The 23,353-nt window shown below is 33.8% G+C and overlaps 1 protein-coding gene and 1 long non-coding RNA gene across 2 annotated transcripts in view; one reads left to right on the top strand and one right to left on the bottom strand.

Annotated features, from left to right (window-relative positions):
• The window catches only part of LOC144965539 (peptidyl-prolyl cis-trans isomerase FKBP8-like), a 184,352-nt gene that overhangs the window by 11,181 nt on the left and 149,818 nt on the right, over positions 1-23,353 (bottom strand). The window lies entirely within an intron of this gene.
• On the top strand, positions 9,282-18,292 carry LOC144963727 (uncharacterized). Its single transcript, XR_013643677.1, has 4 exons — positions 9,282-9,434; positions 12,925-13,002; positions 15,777-15,822; positions 18,150-18,292. It is a non-coding gene; the product is annotated as an uncharacterized LOC144963727 (long non-coding RNA).

Below are 23,353 nucleotides of genomic sequence, written 5' to 3'. Positions count from 1 at the left end.
TGTTCACTTTGAACTTTTCAAAATGAAAATAGACCTCATAAAAGCAAAGATATGAACTGACAAATGTTTGAGGTGGTGTACTCTTCTTAGTTGATAGAGTTAGAGTGAGAATGACGAGAAATGAGTTGCCACTTAATTAAGGAAAAAAAATTGTCGTATCTAGTTTACTTACCTTCTTTGTTGACTTTTTAATAAAAAGTACATTATTCTCATTTTCGAATGTTTTCAAATTGGAGAAAAGATGAGAATGTCTCGTTTACCGAGAGGGCCATTTTTTTTTGCTTCACACTTCTCAAAGAAAGACCGCGAAAAGTGGAGGCTGGTCGGCTGGTCCTTGAAAGCTAACAAATGCAACTTTAAACGCATAAGAGTGCTGGGAGTAGGTAGCTACAAATAGGTAAAGGAGCGGTGGTTTGCAACTTTAAACACATCAGAGTTCTGGGAGTACAAATAGTGAAAAGCGGTAGTTTTCGTTATTTGTAGTGGTAGTACAAATAACCACTTCGTTTTTTTTAAAGTTATCAATATAAACCCGATCATTGGAGCCCAGTCTAAATGTACAAGTAAAAGTGTAGTTTAATATGTCTAATTTGGTCTATCATCATAAACCTGGCCTTTTTTGCTATTTTCCGTCCACAAATCAAGGTTAATCGAGCTCAGTCAAAGACATTCATATAGAGATTAAATCGCACAGCGTCCCTGGTTTCATATAAAAGAAAATGGCGGCGCTCGACCTCTCACTAGCCACTTTTGATGACGTTTTCCTACCTGTTGTCGCCTCTAGTCCTGTATTCTCTATGATATTAAGCAAGAAAGAACAGTATCTCAAAATAATACGCAACATATTACGTCAATGAAATCGCCGACTAACAGAAAAACGCAATTTATCATTAGCTATTATTTAATGTTAGATGCCTTCCACTATGTAATAGAATTAAAGAGTTATGAATGAAAAAACGAAATGTGTCGATTGCGCAAAACTGGTTGGATCTGGGTCAGCCCAGATACTGTCCTTTTGTTGGTTAGGGCAAAACAATAGGAAAATCGTCACATTCGTTACAATCCAGCCAACATTTTTCTTATCCAAATAATTTCTCTTGTCCATCATAAAATTTAAAGAAAATGAACAGTGTGTTGTATAGCATGTTTTGCTCAAGAAATTATCTATCGCAAGAACTTACTGCTATTGTGTTTGAGTGATAAAAAATATATTTTAGTGTTAGTTGGGAGTGAAGTTTTGGGGAAAATCCTGAAATTGGCTGGTAAGGAGAGAGTTAAACCACTAAATTTTTTGGACAAGAAATATTTATTACAATTAAAAATACAATTCCCTCCCCTCCCCCCCCAACATCTTAAATTTCCATTTCACTCTCTCTCTCTCTCTCTCTCTCTCTCTCTCTCTCTCTCTCTCTCTCTCTCTCTCTCTCTTTCCCCCTCTCTCTCTCTCGCTCTCTCTTCTTCCTCTATATTTTCATCTCTCTCTTTATCTATCTAGCTCCCGTCCTCTATCTCTTCCTCTCTCCCTCCTTCCCTTGTAGATTATTTCACATGTCATGGTGTATCGTGCTTGATTAATGTGATATATATTTTTTTTTTAATCTCTCCCTTCTTAAAATATGCCCCCTCTCTCTCTCTCTCTCTCTCTCTCTCTCTCTCTCTCTCTCTCTCTCTCTCTCTCTCTCTATTTTTATCTCTCTATCTCTCCAACCTTGTAGTGTAATACATATTTTCATGCCTCATGATGTGCACCCGTTCTACGTACATTAATTTACCTTTTTACGTATATATATATTATTATTTTCTAGAACTAGAAATTGGTTTTAAGTGTTCAATAATTAAATAATGATTTGTTTAGAGATGTTTTTTTTATAAATAGAACACATGTTTTAGTTTTACCCTAGCCTAGCTCTCCTCTTTCTAGGGTTTTACTCGGTTTGCCACGAGTCAGACTTTGCGGGTGGGTGGCGGGTTGGCAGTAGTGTGTGTTGGGCAGTGACGCAAATTGGTCTGTGGGCCGCCGTCAGCCGAGTATGTGATTCGGAGGATGCGTAGGCAGAGTTGCCAGATTGGACGACAAGTCGAGAATTGGGCTACTTTTTTCATACTGTTTGCGCCAACCAAGGCAACAAATATAAATTTGCGACTTTCGAGTTTTTGGACTACTTTTTATTATGATCTGCAAATATTATAACTAAAATATTAAGAACAATGTTAAAATAACAATTATAAAATCATTTGATTCAAATAAAAACTTGACAATAAAAGGGCCAAAATGTACCTGAGACGATGTGATAGAGCCAGAGAATGAACAATAATATCTAGCTATTGTGGGGTAGTCGCACACATATGTAATGGCTTATGATCGTATAGTGGTGTTTTTGATAGATGGTAGTATTATCCTTTGCGTTGTGTTGTAGATATTAATAATGACGAAAGAGTTCAAGGGCCGGTGATGATAATTGAATGCACAACATCAAAACATTCAAATAAAAGTCCAGATTCCAAGTTTCATTTCTTACAGTTTATTTGTTTGTGATAAATTCAAAATCCAAATCATGATAAATTCCAAATCCAAATCAAATAGCATTGTCATAATTCAATCAGTTTCATAAATTCCAAATCCGTAAAATCAGTCCACATGTAAAGTCAATTTTGCCTAAGTAACCATTTTCAATATACATGGAATATTTCTAAGTCCGTAAAAGCAAATAAATGATGGTGAGCACAAAAGGTTTAAAGTGTGCAGCTCATGGTCAAGTTGAATCCTACCGTTTTCCTCGAAACATCCTCTTTTATCCCTATCAAAATTTTACCCACAATTCCATTGGTTCCACGCCCCCTTGCAGTTTTGACAGTTCCCTGTCAGTCTATAATCCAACCCCTAAGAGTAAGACCAAATCATAATCAAACCTGAAACGTCAATTCCTACATATTGGTGTTAAACCCCGCCTTTTATGATATAATATTACTTTTGGTAAACGTTAGTTCAGTACGCCCAAATAATCTGTACGCCCAAATAATAAATTCCAACTATAATTTGATGCTATTATCCCCAATAACCAAGTAACACCGATCAAAGAAAGTAATTTTCTAGTACTCAATATAATGACCAATCCTTTAACTTTGGAACGTAAAACTGTCCTAGACTACTCAATATAATGACCAAGTTTAACTGATATACAAGCACTGTGAACTCATTAAACCCACTTGCTATAAGCTAACTCTCTTACATACGCCCCTTTCTTAGAATTTAAATTGACTTTAAAACAATTTCAATTCAAAAAAATTACAGTGAGAGATTAAATATATATGTAATGTCCAACTAAAATGTAATAAATAAATGTTAAAATGATAATACTTATACCAGTTAAATATTTAAAAACTTTAAACTTTAAATTCAAAAACACCAAAGTTGATTACAACATTCATATATATCAATTATAGGTTTTATAGTATTACAACATTGATAAATTCACAAACATCAAATTTGATTACAACATCTAAATAGATATATATATATCGATTATATATTTTTTTTCTTTCAAATTACAACATCAACAGTAAGGTATCTATCATTTAAAAGTGATTAAAATTTAAATTTACCAACACGAAAGTTGATTAAACATTTATATATTTATCGATTATACTTTTTAAGGCATTACAACATCGACAGTAAGATATCAAGTAATTAAAAGTTCAAAGAAAAAATATCTTTTCACCTTAAATTCCATCTTCATAGCAATAAAAGTGTTTAATTCTCGTCATATCCCATCACACATAAATAGTATTGCGTGAAAAAGGATGGTTCAAATTCCATTTGTGATATACTCACGTTGTCTTATTCAATCTCAAATTCAACTCTTCACGACATGGGTGATAATCTCAGCTTCCATGTATGTCTACTCATTTACTGACATATCAAAACCAGTACCTTGTATATTCCCTTATATTGTATGATTCCATTTAAACAACATTATTACATTAATTCCTACTTATAATATGTGGTACAAATAATGTATTATAGACATCTAAATCCATATACGAAGGATTACATTTCAATTAGTAATAAAAAAAAATATTAAAAAAATAAAGCAAAATAATAGCATTATCATCATTTTAAAATTCAAGTTGAAGTTATTATCATTCATTGTTCATTGTTGATGTTTCAATTTTTTAAGCTTTTTAAGTCATCAGGGTGTAGTTTACAACTACATTGATATCAAATTGTTCTTTGTGGTCATCCATCAGAGGTCACATTTCTCAGTAATCCGTTCGTTTTGAGAATGGTCATCCTGTAAAAATTGTCAGTAATTGTTAATTAAGTCATTGTCTCCATTAAGAATGAGTTTTCATGTAATGAAAAAAATATATCAACTATAAGAGTTGAGGTGGTTGTATCTAGTCTACGTGTTGCATTGTTGTGTGTGTTGTGGTCACTGAATAGCCCAAGTGTCATAAATTCAATTTAATTATTGTTAATTAATTAAAAACTTTTTCCTCTGTAAATGTCTTCGAATTATCACCATAATGTCTTCACATTCAAATATTTAGTGTTTAATAAATAATCAGACATTAGTCTGTCCGACTTGTTCACATCACATATTTAGTGTTTAGTAAATAATCAGTCATTAGTCTGTCCGACTTATTCATATTTAGTACAGTGTAAATAACTAAATAAGTAAAATCTAACACAGTATGTGATTGTGGGCTGTTACTAAAGTGACCAACTTTTGCAATTAGTGTGTTGTATTTGTTCGAGTCTTTTGAATTGGGACGAAAAAAGACTCTACAGGTAGCAAACGTATGCTTAACCTGTTGGAAGGAAGAATAGAATCTAGCCTTATATTATGCAACCGCTGAAAATGGTTACATTAAAACGTTGATTTCTCGGTCTTGTGACGTCGCTGTAATCCATTCATCTCCGGCATCTGGGTCGATTTTCCTCGTAGATATTTGTGGTTGTCTTGTGTATACGTTGAGTCTCATTGTAGATGAAATTGTAAAAATTCAAGATTAACTGTGTGCGAGATCTTGAATTTAAATGAAGTTTGACTTATCCAGCAAGTCAAAAGAAAGTTGTGAACTCAGCCATGTGTTGACAAAGAGTTCGTGTGTAGTAGTCGACAGAGGTCGTGTGTTGTAATTGTCTGTGTTTGTTGATCGAGTTTTGATGAGGTGGCATGTGAGTACACACCAGGTAGATGATGTAATCTGTAGAGTACCGGTGGGTGACGTGAGTCCAAACACCAGGTAGATGATGTAACAATAACGTAGTCTAGTAGTGTATGTAGTAGGGTCGAATAAGGTCAACAATATTTTCGTTATTTGAACGCAGGTTGTTGAATATCATACGATAATGAATCCAAGGAAATCGCTCATGTGGCGTTTTGCGATACTTTTTCCTGCATTGTCTTATATACATATATAGCCTTTATCTTTTACAATGATACTAAGACAGGCGTTATTATAATATTCAATGTTTATAAGTTGTAGATATGGGTGCTGCACACTTGTATATTGACATAAGTTTAAATTTGAATACGCTCACCACTGAATATGATGGAAGTAGTATTGTTCACAATTGGACATCATTTTGTAAAAACAATCGTATCTTGAACGTTTATGTAATTATTGACATCGTACATCGTTGGGTATTGTTGTTGTAGAAGTAAATACAAGTAATCCAATTGTTCAATAAAGAATGTAAATATAAAAAGGTTCATGGAAGAAATCTGTGTTGATACAGATATTATTTTATGAATTCTGTCAAGTTTGTATAAGTTGAAAGGTACGATGTAATTGAGGTTGCTGTGTAGTTTGTAGTCTGTAGATTGTGTTGATTCTGGACGTATCAATGACGTAGTGGTTGTCGAGATTGTTACTCCATTTCAATGTATTCGTGGATAGACCAAAGGGATTAGGACATTTCCCGACCTCTGTTGTGGCTGTGTTTGAGTTGGCTCTGTCGTTGCCATCAGCGTTCCCGTTATGGCTGATGTTTTCAGGTGTCCTCTTTCGTGATGACTGTATGTATAATGTTTTAGTGTAAACACTACTTCTGCCTTTGATTAACTCGAATTATTCCCCTTAGAAAATCCCTAGTTTAATGAAATATGATTTTGTTTATTTTATCATTATTATTGGTGTTATCGTAGCACTTCCTACCATTTCAATTTATTGCTGAATGATTACACACTTAAGATTTGACAATTGAACGTAACTTCTTCTTCAACTCAGTTACAAATTTTATGATATAAATGTTAAATTCAAACCACGCAGTAAATATTGATTACAATTACAACAGCAAATTGATAGGAGAAAAAGATGATAATCAAAATATTCGCAGAAACAATATACACTCTGCTCAATAAAAATTCAATGTCTCGCGCCTTTGCCCTCGGCTTATAAAAATATTCATATAACTCATTGCGATGTAATCTCGCGCCTCTTAATATAGCATTGATAAATGTGTGCGCTTTAACCAAGCGCCTCGTATTTATAAAAATTCTCCGCCTTCTGCATCATTTCATAATGTTAAACCATGCGCTTTAATCAAAAGCAAAATAAAATATTCCGAACGCCTCATTCCTGCGTCTCGTAATTTAAATCATGTGCACTTTAATCACCGCGTCTTACATCACTGCGCTTATTTACCCAATATGCATATACAGCATTTTACCATATGGGTTACTTATAATTCGCTGATTCTTAACAAGTTAACCACTTGTGTCACAAATATTATCAGCTCACATGACATGGTAATGCATTTTCAATATTTTGTTATTCTTCCGTAATAACATTTTAACTCCCATTACAAGACATTAGTCTTTCATAATAATTAATACTCCGTCATTTTATTTGTTCTCCGACTTTAAACCAAAAGTCCGTTATTCCGTTATTATGAGAATATGTCTCCTTTAAAAATCACGATGAAACGCGTTTCAAAACAAAACTAAACAAAACAACGATTGACTCAAATTCCGCATAAATCATTTCAACTTAATTTCCAGTGATAAAATCCAAATGTCTTATGTAATCTATTATAACGCCATGTCTCATTACACAACTAAATAAGCTCTGTTGTCGATTATTTGGCTGCGTTAACCACACATTCATTACCAAGAAAACAAACAGATATAAAACTGTGCTCTTTGTCATGAACCCATGAATCTCAAAGAGTCAATATCAACCTACCAATTCATCCCTATTGACGGGAGAAAAATATAACCAATGATGTTGTAATATAACAATAAATACCATAAGACATTTTTCAATTATCAAAACTTATAATGTACGTGTTTTTATTGCCATCATCTTCTTGAGTCATTTTGACAGAAAATAAAACGTAACAACATTAAATAATGGACCAACTGTCATGTAATTCCAACAGTAACATACAAAAATTGAAATAAAAATCGACACATCTTTGTTACTGATATTAACAAAACATTGCCATTAACGGTACAAATTAATATTCGAAGATTTGTTCCGAAACGCCCGATTATAAGTAAACGCATTTTCATTTATTTTGAAAAATAAAACGCACTAAAATATTCATTTAAATTCTGCAATTTTTCTTCATCTCTCCCTCTCCTCTTTTTTTTTAATTAAATAAAATACGTTTAGCATCAATGGGATGTTATTATTATTATTATTATTATTATTATTATTATTATTATTATTATTATTATTATTATTATTATTATTATTATTATTATTATTATTATTATTGTTATTATTATTATTATTATTATTATTTTGCCGTTCTGTAATATATTGTTTTTAGTTTCTAAATATAATATATTGCCTTATATTTTTTAATTTTCCTTTTTTATCTATGGTTTTTATTTTCAATATTATGTCGTTTATTTTTTAAAATATCGTCTTTTGTCAGAATTTTAGGAATCATCTATAATTTCAATATTTTTTTTTCATATTTCAATACAAAATAATTCCACTACTTCACCTTCAAAATTGATATTCATTTTCTTTCCCAAATAAAACTATTTTCCTATCTGTTCACAATTTTCACTTCAAAATTCGAGTCTCACAAAAACTTCAATAGATATTAACACCGCAACAATACACATTTCTTGTGTATCCATGGTTCGGAATAATAACATCTTTACATCCTGGTACCATGGGTCCAAAAAAAGATATATAAGAATCCTGAGTCACGACACCAAATAAGATACATAATGTGGGGTAGTCGCACACATATGTAATGGCTTATGATCGTATAGTGGTGTTTTTGATAGATGGTAGTATTATCCTTTGCGTTGTGTTGTAGATATTAATAATGACGAAAGAGTTCAAGGGCCGGTGATGATAATTGAATGCACAACATCAAAACATTCAAATAAAAGTCCAGATTCCAAGTTTCATTTCTTACAGTTTATTTGTTTGTGATAAATTCAAAATCCAAATCATGATAAATTCCAAATCCAAATCAAATAGCATTGTCATAATTCAATCAGTTTCATAAATTCCAAATCCGTAAAATCAGTCCACATGTAAAGTCAATTTTGCCTAAGTAACCATTTTCAATATACATGGAATATTTCTAAGTCCGTAAAAGCAAATAAATGATGGTGAGCACAAAAGGTTTAAAGTGTGCAGCTCATGGTCAAGTTGAATCCTACCGTTTTCCTCGAAACATCCTCTTTTATCCCTATCAAAATTTTACCCACAATTCCATTGGTTCCACGCCCCCTTGCAGTTTTGACAGTTCCCTGTCAGTCTATAATCCAACCCCTAAGAGTAAGACCAAATCATAATCAAACCTGAAACGTCAATTCCTACATATTGGTGTTAAACCCCGCCTTTTATGATATAATATTACTTTTGGTAAACGTTAGTTCAGTACGCCCAAATAATCTGTACGCCCAAATAATAAATTCCAACTATAATTTGATGCTATTATCCCCAATAACCAAGTAACACCGATCAAAGAAAGTAATTTTCTAGTACTCAATATAATGACCAATCCTTTAACTTTGGAACGTAAAACTGTCCTAGACTACTCAATATAATGACCAAGTTTAACTGATATACAAGCACTGTGAACTCATTAAACCCACTTGCTATAAGCTAACTCTCTTACACTATAAAAAAGTTATATTCATACCATAGGGAATAGGGGAGGGGGGAAGGAATATATATATCGAAGTTTGCGGCTTTTTTCTAAATTTTGACTTTCAGCTTATAACTTTGCGACATTGCACAAAAATAGCTGGCAACCATGTGCGTGAGCCCGAAGTCCTGCTTGAGTGAGAGATAGGCTTGATTGATAGGTTGTTGCGATACGTCTTCTTTCAAACAACAGGAAGGCGGAGTAGATAGTCCTCTGTATTACCTATATAAACCCATGTTTTCAGGTGTAAAATTCATTCTGGAAATTTTCAATAAACAAGATGAAAGTATACCTTTTTCCGGTGAGTAGCAACTTTAATTCTCAATCTATTTTTCAGGATAGTTCAATTCAGATTTCTGCATTACCACCGCAATCCGAGTTGAAACCATAGAATTAAACGTAAATTCCTTGGTTGAAACACAATCTGAAAAGTATGTTATATGTTTAGAACAAATTAGACTTAGACGCCTATATTAATAACGTGATCGGGTATAAAAGAATTATATTTCATAACTAGATCTAGCTCTATTTAAGAAACTTTAATGGTACTCCCCAATAAAGCAAATAACTTAAAACTGATGAGGTTTCCTATATATCATCGTACAATCCAATTACAGTTTAAGCATCTGACTGTATCGTACCGAAATAATTTCAGCCTTTTCATTTTGATTCGTTTAGAAAAAAAAACTACCCACTGTATACTTATAGTTGTTTCCGATAAAGCTCCTATTCACTGGACGCAATCATCTTTAGCTGCATTTCTGCGCCTCTTCCAGTTTATTTAATTTTGGCTTTGAAGTTACCATAATATAACATTTCTTGGTCTGACCAGAACTTATCAAGACGGATTTTAAACGTATTTTACGGAATTCGCAGTTACAACAGATGTTGGTAAACTTTTCCATATGTTGGCAACTCTTACTTTAAGGCAAATGAATTTTTTCTCGGTGATGTTTTAGAATGCTGATGGCAAATTTTTAGTGGGTGACCCCTATTTCCAGTTACTGTTTTTGGAACAACATCACTTGACATCTTTATACTTATTAAATCCACCTGTTTCTTTGTCTTATATTCCCATTAGTATTTTGTAAGTTTCTGTCATGTCTTCCTCGGCTCTCCTGTAATTAGTGTTGGTAGTTTCAACTTCTTCAATCTCTCCGAATAACTTAGTTCTTCATCCCAGGTAGTTGTTTGTTGATCTTTTCTGCACTCCTTCGATTTACTCTATCAATTTTGTACTCAATGGTGACCATGGGGCTCACAAAGTCCAGATGAGATCTCACAAGTGATTTATTTAGTGAAGGAAAATTCTTCTCATCCAAGTATTGAAATGATCTTCTTATAACTGCAAACATGTGGTTGGCCTTTTTTACCTTCTACTTCTATCCAATATGTTCCTCAAATTTCAACTCATTATCTATGTTAACCCCAATGCCCTGTTCTGAGTGAATTTGGTCAAGAGTTGATAGTCCTAATTTGTAGTGGTAGGGCTCAGTATCCTTTTTCCTTCCTATCTTCAAATATTTGCATTTTGCAGGATGAAACCGAAGAAGCCAGGTCAGGTGTTACTCCATTCAGACAATAGAAATGTTTTTCACGCTTAGTGAATGGTTGTGATGATATGGTGGCAGTGGTGGTCTCTGTCTCAATGAGAATACATGTTTAAAAAAACAACTTCATTCTTACCTTTCACTTTCTTATATGATTTCTAACATTCAATTGGTGAATTAGTGACTGATTGTCCCTAACCTGTTTTAAGTTATTGTCACAGCTGAAATATGGCTTCAAATTTTGGATTTATCAAAATAAATTGATCCGAATGCACGAAATTTCATGGAGTATTTTGAAAGGTTAGAGTTTTACCAGTTAGCAAAAATATTCAAAATTAAATGAAAAAGGTAATCTTTATAGTAATGAAAGCAGTACTTGGTCCAAATCTATGTAAACCGTTGCGTTATTTTCCTGATTCATCCCTAATTACTGGGAAATCAAACAAATCTGGATATTTTAAAAACTCAACAGTAGTAACACAAAAATATTTGGCGGGGTCAAAGTTTGAAATCCATTTCAGGCGAAGTGATGCAACTTTTAATCATTACATACTAGTACCAAGACATCTCAGCGAGGATTGTGAGCTCGAGGGAAGCCTCGACGAAACAATATGTGAGTGCCTAGCAGAAATATCCTTAACCTTTCACTAAGCAGTTAACATCGCCAAAGCAATGGTGATGTCTAGAGAAGGAGCGAATGATTTGATGAATAGAGAGTCAACGCATGCGCAGTCATCAATCCACCACATTCTCATGAACACATCAAAGTCTACTACATCTGCCAATCCAAAGTGTTCTTGCTGTGTGCGATGTGGGATGTACCAGAATGGAAAGGACTGCAAGTTTTCAAAAGCAAAATTCCAGTATTGTAAAATTGGCGTTTTGGGTAATGGCGAAATTTGCCGCCCTAAACAAGAGCAGAAAGTTTTCAGTGTGGAAAAATTGATTGTGAAACCATTTCTTTCAACTTGATAAATGGGAATCGCAACTGTAGTAATTAAAATACATATGATAAATAATTCAAAAGTTAAGCATTGTGACCATCATCAACGAAGCAAAAAATCGTACACGAGAGAAGCAGTAAAAATGCTTGTATTTCATGTCTATGTCATACACAATGACAATAATCCTATCCAATGTCATAGTCTTAGTAGAAGGTCATGGACCACCGTTTCTTGGTAGAAATTTTCTGAGGTGACCAAAAGCGATTGAAAAAGAAACAAAAATCCAAATATTAGACAAGAAACTATCATGGCTGCTGCTAATATACGACACTGTTTTCAATACATATACAAGACTATAAAAGTACCACACACAATACATTTTTCTAAAATATTTCTCCCGTTGATCTTTGAGATAGTACAAGGAATGTCGTGGTTTGTTAAATGAGATCAATACCAAAAATATGATTCATTCTTTTGTGTCGTTATGATATTTTCAAATTGAATCTTACAAATTAAAATTCGTATTTTATACATTATTCGTTTTTTTATTTCAATAAAACTTTGCCAATTGTTTGAAATTATGTATCATTTTCATATATTGGGGAAATGCGTTTGTCATTGATTTTGTCCCTTTGTTGTTTTCAACACAATAAATACTTTTAGAAAGAGACAATTTAGTCGGAATTAAATTTTCTGGTTTCTACCAGTAAAGGGAAATCACAAATCACACCAAATCTTGTGAACAAGCCGCAAGGCGTTGAAAACTGTCGCGTGTATTCCCGTCATTGTAAAAAATATTTTGAGAACTTGAGCAAGACAGCTATAAAATGTTAAAAATTCACACACTTTTAATCAGTAGGATATGATCTGACATTATCACAAAATTATATCACATTACATGACATTAGCATTATCTTATATCATTTTATATCATAGTATAATATATTTTAATATTTCATTTCTTATATCAAACTATGACTCAAAAGCATAAAGTTGTAATATCATTGTTTAAATGGTGGTAGTGTGTGGGTGTGTTCAAACACGGCTTGCTTAGAGTGATATATTATAGGATATTCTCACGCCTTAGTCTACAGTAAGGTCCCATAATGGTTAAAATCTATACCATTCGACAGCAGGTAATACTTTGTAATACGTGGTTATTCTGTACAGTTAATTTTTCCCGTTCAGTGACACAAAAACAGTAAGACAAGATATGGACTTAATCTCTGAGTGACTAACTACATCACTTGCCTAATATCAGTATATTTCCCATTGTATTTTTCTATCCACAAAAAAGATTGCTATTATAATGGCAGTGGTGACTGTTTCATTCGCTGGAGATGGAACACTTGGCGATACATGCTCAAAAGACAGTGTAAGTACATAATGAAGTCTATATTATATCCTGTTCGTACTTTCTCTCATTTTCAAATTATTCTCTGCTTGAAAAGAAATTTAATAGTAATATTGTCAATTCATTAAGACTAACTTCTATTTATAAAAGATGCTTTTCGTGAAAACTAATTTATAATTTAAAAACTCTCTCTGAATTCTCTCTGAATTAATTAGACTGATAATTCTAGAGTAACCATCATAGGTAAAAGAACAATAGTTTTTATATTGGTTGTTTTTTTTGTTTTTTTTGGTTTTTGTTTTTGTTTTTTGTTTGTTTTTTTTTGTTGTTTTTTTTTTCTTTGCATATCACTTAAATTTCTTAACGCATACCGGAGGGTAAATATATCTATATCGAAATATATACATGTATATATGTGTATACACGCACACATGCATTTACAAAAGAAACTAGACAGTTTGTATTTGCTATTATTTCATATAAGAGCAAAGAAAGTGTTATGTGGTATACATCTTAAAATAGTAGACAATTTTTTCTTTCTATTGATGCATCGCATGCTTCCATTGACACAAATTAGGAGCAGATGCGGACCGCTAAACTTTTCGGTAACAAAACTGCATTTTGTAAATTTTACATACGCGCCCGAAATATAGAATTCAGATATTAATTTCACATATTATGCGTTGCTATGCAGCAGTTGCTACGCTAACTGTTATTACTCAGCGAGCGTGGTTTCAAATATCACAATCACGAACCCGTAATTCGTCGAAAGCTGACCCCTTTGGACAAAGTTACTCGACTAGGATGGGCATGGGTATGCTAGGACTGTGATCAGAATATTTGGGACGGCGTTTTGTTTACAGACTATGGCTTTTAGAAGTTGATTTTAGTGGAAACGGATTCGTCCTATCGACTTCGAGGTGAACGTTTCAATGACGAAAGCATAATTGAAGTAACAAATCGAGGATATGGATCAGTATGGAGTAGGGAGTGATATTTGGTGGTAGAAAAACTGAGCTAATAAGTATCAAAGACTCCAGACCTAAACTTCAGCGAAATTCTTAAACCAAATATCGACCTGTTTATTCGGAATCAGAAGTTGGAAAAACTGGGTCGGTTTCCTGACCTCCCATAGTGGGCAAAGGGGGGGGGGAGTTACATACTGTGTCTTCTATCCCTTATACCAACATGCTTTCTATCTTTGTCTTGGAATGAGAGTACTTGGTTTTGTCCTGGCCCTGGCCGGAGTCCTAGCTGGGAGGGAAACAGTCAAATGCATAGTTATTGTTTTGGGAGATGATATTTTTTTCCTTGTAAATATTCTCTCTGTTTTGTATTTTTATATTTGTTATTTTGAATATATAATATAAGCATTTGAGTGTATTCCTCTTTGTTGGATTTTGTGCATGTGTCCGGATGAGACTTATAGGTGATTTCAAACTGAGTACTTTGATAGTGTGCTCTTGGAATCTACATCTGATCCCTATTTATTCCCAGTTCCCCTATGTGTTACTTTTTCTTGGGCGCTTTAATTGTAATTCTAGAACTTTTTACTATCCCATTTTCTTCCTTTTTATTGGCGCTGATATAACGTAAATGTGTTGCAAGCCTGTAAAACCCTTGGAAACAAACAAAAGAAAACAAGTTGGAAAAAAAGATTAGGTTGAGTCATTAAAGAGCACGGTAGTGCGTTTGGTCACTTATATTGCTAATTTTGTAATAGTTGTACCAAAATAGGTTTGTGAATGTTCTACATAGACGATTTCTTTCGGGATGAAGGAAGAACACGCTATCAGTCAGTGTACTTACTTTGAGATTATCTAAACGTTTCATCCTGACACAAGCACAGGTCCCCCAGTGATGAAAAAGGAGGAAAATCTACCGGTCCGTCAGTCAAACCCAAATCGAATGCAAATATAACATAGCTATTCATAGTTATTTAATATATTATTAGTCCTAAAGCACTTTTGATCATTAGACACATCCTGACCTTTTGCAAATACAATTTAATGAATTGTCATTTCCAATTAAACATTTTAGAGGCCTAAAATGCTGCCCACTATATCAAGAGATTCTGTTAAACTTTTGATTATGATATGCATTTTTGTGCAGAAATATGAATAATAAATTTTGTATTCGGAGCGCTTGGCTTGTAGTTGGTTTGTTTACAAATAACTTCTCCGCCGGTGACGTCCAATGAAGGGACGCTACTCTTCCGCTAATCTCGTTCCCTATAAGAATTTGATTTATGTGTTATGAAATTGAAATAATTCCAATGCAGTCTTAGAGATACAAAAGGCCGACAAAGAGTGGCGCATTCTTTGTGACCTTCTGACATACACATACATATATAATTTAGATTTGCCAGTAGTAACTGTGATCGATGATAAAAAATTAACAATGGCTGTACGGGTTAATGTTGGTCGGACCCGATTCTTCTTTAAAGAATAGGTTATTATTATTATTATTATTATTATTATTATTATTATTATTATTATTATTATTATTATTATTATTATTATATTATTATTATTATTATTATTATTATTATTATTATTATTATTATATATTTTTTTTAAAAATATTATTAGTTTTATTATTATTATTATTATTATTATTATTATTATTATTATTATTATTATTATTATTATTATTATTATTGTTGTTGTTGTTGTTGTTGTCGTTATTATTATTACCTCCATGATTATGATAGCGATAATAATTAAAATGATGATTTTGTAATTTCAAGTACTTTTCAAAATTGTCCCTTTTAATTTCGACTTTTTGCTTTTCAGGATTGTGACAATTCAGCAGGTTATGGCTGTTATAACAATTTCTGCGGTAAGTATTTTAATCTGTCTTTTGATTGTGTATTTGTAAACATGATGACTACACTCCCCTGTTCGCCAATACGTCATGTTAGTCCTTTAAGCAATTTAGCCCCAGTCAATAATTAAGAAACTCTCTTCCGGGGTTCCTGGTCTCTCATAGTGGGCATGGAGGCACTTACTGTGTCTTCTATCCCTCTCTAGCTGTTTTCCAATTTGCCTTCTGTCTTTGTCTTGAAATGAGATTGCTTGTTTTTGTTCTGGCCCCGGGAAACAGTCAAATGCATAGTTAAGTAGTTTTGGGAGATTATATTTTCCCCTTGTAAATCATCTCTCTGTTATGTATTATTATATTTGTTGTTTTGAATGTATAATGTAAGCATTTGGGTGTATTCCTCTTATTGGGATCTTGTGCTCATGTCTGGATGAGACTTTTAGGTGATCTCAAACTAAGTACATTGATGGTATGCTCTTCGAAACTACACCAATTCCCCTGTGTCTTACTTTTTCTCGGGCCCTTGAATTGTAATTATAGAACCATTTTCTTCCTTTTCACTGGCGCTGAAATGACCTAAATGTGTCGCAAGCGCTGTAAAACCTTTAAAAACAAACACAAACAACAAACTCTCTTCGATGACCTCACCTACCCAATAAATACATGTTACTGAAATAAAAACAACTTAAATATATTTTTGAATAGTCATGGTAGGTCCTGAATAAGTGCTCCGTTAGGAGTTAACATAAACTTTGCTTTATTAGGACCTAGAGAATAAAATTTGGGATTATTTTTCAGAATACAATTTAGCTCCGTCAATAATTTTCTCCCGTTTTTAAACAAATATATTTTGTTATTGGCTTTCAACGTGTGATTATTGCAAATATGTATATAGGATAAACTATTTTGAGAGGCTTAAATTATATATATAATTGAATCTTACAGAAATATACCTGAAAAGAAATGAGAAATGACAATAATTTATGTTGAATAGTTTTGGTTTAGTTTTACCAGTACGTTAAAAAAAACTTGAGCATTTTTATAGAGCAATTTACCCTAAACATGCTCAAAGCGCTTTACCAGGGGTCCCTAGACAACAACAACACTCGATGTATAAGACGAAACATGACTGTAGGGCGATTTTACACTGTTAACGGCCAGGCACTAACTCTATACATAAGGACTCAACAATGCACCACTCAAAGCGGGACTCGAACTTAAGACCTCACGATTCAAAGGTGAGTGTCATACCACTAGAACACATAGTCGGACAAGAGAAGGTATCCGGTTAGTTCAGTTGATTGAGCACTCGCTTAACACGCATAGAGACTGATATTAATCCAGGGTGGAATTGCGATATTTTTATCTTATTCCCACCAACCCCCTCCCCCCTATCCACCAAGCTGTGATCCGATAGCTGGGTCTTTTAGATCTGGAGGTTGGTGGAAAGCTCTCAGCTACAGACTCTCAGCTTTTCCATATGATAGTCAGCAATTCCATTGTGCGTTTCGCGCTATATAAACCTGGATATACACTGGCAGCATATGCCAAAGGACTACATACAAATACAATACAAGGGTTCCAAATGTATATAATTTGCCTTTTTTTAAAGGGGATATGTGGTGTCAATTTGTATCAATTTTGGCCCCAAATATATCAAAATGGAGCGATGTCCATTTTCGATACTCGAACCATCACAGCCTCATTGTATACCAGCTATAGATAAGGTGAAATAATGCCAATGCCAGGTAATCGTCAGCTGTCAGACATCGAGGAGAGAGAACGAGAGAGAGAGAGAGAGAGAGAGAGAGAGAGAGAGAGAGAGAGAGAGAGAACGAGAGAACGAGAGAGTGAGAGTGAGAGCGAGAGAGAGAGAGAGAGAGAGAGAGAGAGAGAGAGAGAGAGAGAGAGAGAGAGAGAGAGAGAAGGGGGTGGGGTGTGGATTGTTCACCATTATTGGGGCCCCATTCTTCAGATGTTGTTGCCTGCGTTCCCAACGCTATATAGACCTATATTATTATATACATATTTATAAGATCTAGATATTCATGGTGGTTAGGATTGATAGCTTTTTGTGAAATACAAACTTTTCATGTAATTAGAAATATTACGTCAGTTCTTTACAATTTTATACTAAGTCAACATGTATGGCAAGATATATTATGATTTATCAAGCGTAAATGTGTATTAATATGTCTTTGTTAATAAACCAAAAAAATATAACAAGTGTGTGTGTGTGTGTGTGTGTGTTCATGTGGGGGTGGGTAAGTATGTGTATTTGTTTGTTTCTGTACCCTTGGTGATTGTTTGGATGATCTCATTCAATTTTGTCTTCTAAATTTCAGAACACGCCCACCAAGCTTCGGGATAGACGATTAATTCGCATGATTCTGTCCTTGTTCTTTTTTTTCCCGTTAGTTTTTGCTTTTGTTTGTCTCATTATTGATCTCTATCTTTTGTTTGGAAAATAAATGTTAAACAAAATTCATGATTTTGTCCTTGTTATCATTTAAATTATATATATATCTGTGTGTATGTGTATATATATACTAGTGATCAAAAGAAAGTATACACTTGTTTTATCTACATAATTAGTATGAAATATTGTTTTGGTTTATTAAAAACCTATGTGTAATCCTAGTACTATCATTTATCTTTCATTTTTTTAGAATTTATAACGTTTATGATTGATCTTGTATGCAATATAGACTTTTTAAAACATGATCTTCAAAAAGGGAAGTAACAAGTCAAAACATACACTATAATTTTGACAAACAATGATATTTTAATAAAATTACTTGTGTTCAATTCATTTGAAGTGAAGATGAATCTAATTCAATCAGTAACGAGTATGCCTACCGTTCGCTCCAATCACAGCATTGCATCTCCTACGCATGGAATAGGTCAATCTGGCCAGCTGGTATTGAGGAATGTTATCCCAAGCTGTTTTTATAGCGTGGAACAGTTGTTGTTCATTTTCCGGGTCTAATGAACGAATTTGGGGGCTGATTATCTTCCACATATGTTCCATCAGATTTAGATCGGGGGATCTTGCAGGCCACAGGCTGATAACGTTCACATTATTTGCTGCTATAAAATCCCTTATTACAATAGTTCGATGGGATGGTGCATTGTCGTGTTGAAGTTAAAATTTAGGATGTTCATGAAAAAATGGAATAACATAGGGTTGTAAAACGTGCTGGATGTACCTTGCACCGGTGAGGGATACATTTACATGGACTAGAGGTGTCCTATACTCTCTGCTTATTCCACCCCACATCATGACTTGTCCATATCCTCTGTTTGGGGATTCCAAGACACAAGAATCGTAAAATCTTCGGTCACAGCATAATCTACCGTCATTTCTTCCAATCACAAAGCAAGATTCATCGGAGAAGAGAACAAATGACTACGCATGCGTTGTCCGGCGCAGATTAGTACGAGCCCCACTGAAGATGGGCCAGCCAGAAGAGAATAAATGACCACGCATGCGTTGTCCAGCGCAGATGAGCACGGGCCCACTGAAGACGACCAACCGCTGATGTGGTCTAAGAAGTTGTCCCATCAACGGACGTTTGCGATAATGTCATGCTCTCTAAGTCTGCGACGAACAGTGTGTAGACTAATTCGTGCACCTGGGAACTCTAGCGCAGTTTCAGTCGCCGTCCTAAAACAATTCCGTAGATGCGTATAAAACGGTCCTCATCTTGTGTTGTTACTCGTGGCCTGCCAGTTCGATTTCGGTCCCTTACCGTTTGTGTTATTTCAAGTCGATCCACTAAGGAATATACAGGTCTCCTTGTGATATTAAACATTCTTACCACATTGGTCACAGACTGTCCAGCTTGAAGATGACCAATGGCACGTGCACGTTGTTCTAAACTAAGTCGTGGCATAGCGTAGATTAATGGATGGCATTTTGTATTGTGTTTTCCTGCCTTGAAAATAGTTCAAGAAGACACGGATGACAAAAAGATTAATCTACACACTTCCTGTGCACTGTAAGGGGCTAATAGGTTATTTTAGCACGTACGCGACGTGGTGAGCGAATTTCAGGTCAAAAACAAAAGCATCGACTATCGGTACACAGAAAGGCTAATGGTAAACAACTCAGTGGAAAATCATAAGCCTACGTCAACAGATAAAAAAGTAACGACGATTTTAAATGTGTATACTTTCTTTTGATCGCAAGTATACATATATATATATATATATATATATATATATATATATATATATATATATGTATGTATATATATATATATATATATATATATATATATATATATATATATATATGTACATACAATGAATGTGATGATATGTCGATCACTCAAAATATATGATTCAAGTATTGAATAGAATTTGAACTCAATTTAATAGGCAATACATTTTTCGAAGAGAACTCCATAGAGCCCCCTTTTTTTTTTGGGGGGGGGGGTATGAGAGACAACTTCCGCATTTAATATCTCATCTATTTGGAAAATGGTTGATTTATAAGCAAAAACAAAGAGAACCCAAAGAAAACATCAAACGCAACTCAGTCAAATTTAACTGAAATAATTTAAATAGAAAGAAGCAAAAACAAAGAGAACCCAAAGAAAACATCAAACGCAACTCAGTCAAATTAAACGAAATAATTTAACGCAAAACCACTGTCACTAACAAACTTTCCCAGGACATCAGCTGTCCCGAACACATTGAATGTTTCAAACTGGTGTGAAATGAAACAATCACATTGGCCACGTGTAATATACTTACTTTAAACCATTTCGGTAAACTTGAAAACATTATTCCAGAAATGAAACAGTTCCAAATTAACATCCTTGGTATCAAAGAAACAAAGTTGAAAGGAGAAGGAGTAGTTAAAAGAAGATGATTGTGTATTGTGTATTATGCAGGTGGACAACATGAGAAAGGAGTTGGAATTCTTTTAGTTTTAGAAAAATCAACATCAAAATGCTATTTTATATCATGTTGCAATCTCAGAAAGAGTTATTTTTACTAAAGTTGAGAGGAAACCCGTTTAATGTAAATATTATTATTCAAATATATGCGCCCCAACATAAGAAAGTGACGAAAACACAATTGAGACGTTCTATCAAGATATGGAACTGGCATTAAAGCAATGTAAATCCAATGAAATTCTTTTAATAATTGGTGATTTCAATGCTAAGGTTGGAAAAAAGAGAGTTCAAAATATCATTGGCCCCCATGGACTAGGAACCAAAAATAAAAGAGGGGAAAGACTTGTCGACTGGTGGAGATTCAGATTAGAAAATCTTACCATTATCGATAAATGGTTTAAAAACCACGATAGAAAGAAGTGGACATGGATAAGCCCAGGTGGCCTTTATAATAATCAGACTTTATTCTTTCCAACACCGATTCAGAAATATCGTACGCAACACAACAACTATTCCAAGCGCAGCTTGTAATAGAGACTTGTCAAGGCCACGCTAAGAATAAAACTTATACAAATAAAGAAAAATATAGTGGATCCAAAACTGCAATTTGATCTATTGAGAATTAATGATTAAATAAAACATGATTACAAAGAATGCGTGAGAGAAAAAAGTGAAAACGACCTCAGCTCTAAACATAGATGAGTACTAGAATTGTTTAGTGATGCCAGGTCGTTTTAGAGCATATACTGTAGATATTTTTTGCTATTCTATTTTCTCCCTTTTTACTAGTCAGTACAATTATAGCTCTTAAATGGCCTAAATGTTTTGCAAGTGCCATAAAATTTTGAATCCATTCAACTCCAGCCTTCTATTTCTGTGCTGTCCACTCTCTCAAGATATTTTAGTACTTTTCAAAGTTGAAAAAAATATATACTTAGCCATTGAATTCTAAAATAAGGTTTGGCATAATTTTATTAAAGTACAAGTATCACCCAAAATATACAACAGTAATAGTAGTTTTAATAATAATTTTGCATATCTTTACACTCGAGCACGGTTTTCCGAACATGGTTTCCTTGAACTGTTTTGCACGTCTCGAGCAGTTTGAAGAAACCGTGCTAGAGTGTACTTTGCCACAGAAAAAAGGTAAATATCGATGGAGTAAAAGGAGCTACAGTCAAATATGAATTGAGATACATAGTTGATGTTAGGGTTGGGCGAGTTAAAGAAAAAAAAAACAAATAAAAACCCAAAAAAATATTGAGGATGTGTGTCTGATTTATGTTATTATTTTATGTTACATGTTGATCATTGGCAGTCCCAGAAGACAGCATTGCTACACGTTGCGTTGACTGTAGAGTTGTCTTCAGATTTTACGTGCCAAATGATCTGATCACCTTCTACTTCTGCTTCTTGACGGTAAAATAGAGTGATCAGACCCAGCATGATTGTAGTGATTGTAGTGACCCTCGCCCACCAGGCGAACGACCAGCGAGCAACTCACCGTGTATCTGTCATAAACTCAGCATGGAGTAGTTAGGATTCGTGAATAAGGGAACAACACAAAAAAATATAAACTCAGCAGTTTCATTGACCTTGACACATCTCCTCCCAGACATCACGTGACTTATCAAGTACAAATCCTGTAAACACGGGTCCTGGGATGGTTCATTAAGATAGTAAATTAGAAAGATAAGTTTGATTGAAAACTCTAGGGTTGATATAATTGAAAATAACATAGTGATGAGTTTCAATAGTTGACTGAATATTAATTCCTACCCCTGTTAAAAGTGAGCTTAATTTGATGCAACATCTACCTAGAAATATGGTCAAAGTGTATCTATTATATTTATATTACTTATAGTGGAATCCTGGTAGATAAAGCAAACTACGCAGATCCAAAAAGATTGTTTGACTTAAGTTACTTAAGGAAGATTGATTTTATCCATTTTCATTGGAACAAACTTTAGATAAAGAACAGAAATTTTTTGACCAACCTGAGGTTTTGACTTTGAGAAGAAGTTGACTTTAATCGTGTTGACTTTATGTGGATTCCACTATATTTCAGTAAGAGAAAATAAGTTAAGACAATTCTCCAAGGTCTCGACTTGCACTGCCCATATCCAGACTCGACCCAGATAAGAGGCCTACAGATCAAAACCCGAGAGTCATGCCACAAGACCGCAAGTTCAATAATCTTTTAAAATCTCTTTGATAAAGCAAACAACTCGCCCAATTGACATAGGCTAGATACCTCAAGCCTTTAATTATTTTTTTTAAAATCGGGATGTGGTTGGACGCTTGGACTTTTCACCATATCTAACTTGATCCAACTACTCAATCATTCACTGTTTGATTGAATAATACTAATACTCCCCCAAAATAAACATATAGTTAATCCAATTCCATTTGCGGTTGAAGACTCCTCCTTCATTTTTTTTAACATGTTGGAAAATATATAATGGTAGCACTGAAGGTCGGGTAGACACTTTATAAGAATATGTTCTTGCGGACGGATAAGCACACTCCGAATATATAAAAATATGTATTGCATTCCCTTTTTCGTTTCACTGTATTATAAAGGTATAGCAGTAAGGTATCCTTCAACTATATTTAATCCTATTCAGATGATGATTCTTTTT

Source organism: Berghia stephanieae, chromosome 2 (genome assembly GCF_034508935.2).
Source record: "Berghia stephanieae isolate SIO BIC M18660-M18661 chromosome 2, UCSD_Bste_1.3, whole genome shotgun sequence".
In the NCBI taxonomy this organism is placed as follows: domain Eukaryota; kingdom Metazoa; phylum Mollusca; class Gastropoda; order Nudibranchia; family Aeolidiidae; genus Berghia; species Berghia stephanieae.
The sequence above is the reverse complement of the archived record's forward strand: the minus strand, read 5'-3'. Positions and strand labels throughout refer to the sequence as shown.